The sequence below is a fragment of the Arachis duranensis genome, chromosome 1 (assembly GCF_000817695.3).
Source record: "Arachis duranensis cultivar V14167 chromosome 1, aradu.V14167.gnm2.J7QH, whole genome shotgun sequence".
Classification (NCBI taxonomy): Eukaryota; Viridiplantae; Streptophyta; class Magnoliopsida; order Fabales; family Fabaceae; genus Arachis; species Arachis duranensis.
The window spans coordinates 34,809,964-34,811,245 of record NC_029772.3 but is presented as its reverse complement, the minus strand read 5'-3'; positions in this window follow the sequence as shown (position 1 = coordinate 34,811,245).

The window sequence follows — 1,282 nt, the reverse complement described above, 5'->3', positions numbered from 1 at the left end:
AGCACCGAGCGACTAGAGTGCAAACACTTCCGGTGAGGGTTCGATGCTCAATCCTTTGATTCCCGGCTCTCGCGAGCATTCTTCATGCAAAGTTGTATATATTGCATTTGATGCTTAGAAATTGGCAAGTCCTATGCATTTACCACCATCGTGTCCCATGTGCTCGCATATGTCATAAGAAAGCTGATTTGTTCCTAACCAAGTAGATAATAGCACTAGTCATAGTTGCATGCATATAAGTAGGTTGCATTTCATGAGTCCTATACTTTTGCGACCCCTCGGTCTTCTGTGTTTCTTTGCATTTTCCTAAGCATGAGGACATGCTAGAATCTAAGTGTGGGGAGGTTGACAAACCCCATTTTGAGGGTTTATCTTGTGCTAATTTCAGGGGTTTTATCAATGATTCCACACACTTTCTATATGAGAATACAAGAGTTTGCATTCCTTTCCTAGTTTTGCTTCATGAATGAAAACATGCTTATTTTGCACTAAAATAGATACATTTCTAATCTTCTCTTGATGCCATTCGATGTCGTGACTTGTGTGTTAAGTGGTTTCAGGATATAGAGTAGGAATGGACAGGAAAAGAGAAGGAAGACGGGTGCAAAGGAAGGAAGCATGAGAATTGAGCTTTGGAAATTTCCGCATGGGCGCGTGCGCGCACTTGGCAGAATTTCCGCATGGGCGCGTGCGCGCACCTGGCGCGCCCGCGTGGATAAGAGCAACATGAAGCCGAGACTAAGAGCCAAGCCACGAGCCGACTTGAGTAGCGGCTAAGCCAGGATCCTCATGGACGCGCACGCGTACATCACGCCTCCGCGCACATTACAAGACGCCTCAACAGCGCGTACGCGTACCTTGCGCGTGCGCGCCGATTTGCGAATGTGTTTTTTTTTAAGAAGTCACGTGACTTAGGCGTGGAGGTAGTTAAGAATCCCACTTTTGGGGAAATGCCTTGGCGGGAAAAGACTTAAAAAGACCAAGGGAGCAAGGGTTAAAGACACTTAGTTCATTTGCTAGATTTGAGAGAGAATTTGCTTTCCATTGCTACTTTTTGAGGCTTGTTGTTAGATTCTTGTGTTGCAATACTTTCAATTCTATTTTTCTTCTCATTTTACTATGACTTTCCTTTTTGCTCATCACATGTTTGATAAAATGTCAACACTAGCTATGGAGTAGAATTTTTACACTTGGCATAGGGTTTGGTCATTGGAAGAAGTTGAATAGTTGTATCAATAGTTGATTTGGAATTAGGAATTGCTAGTTGGCTTGGAGTGCACTA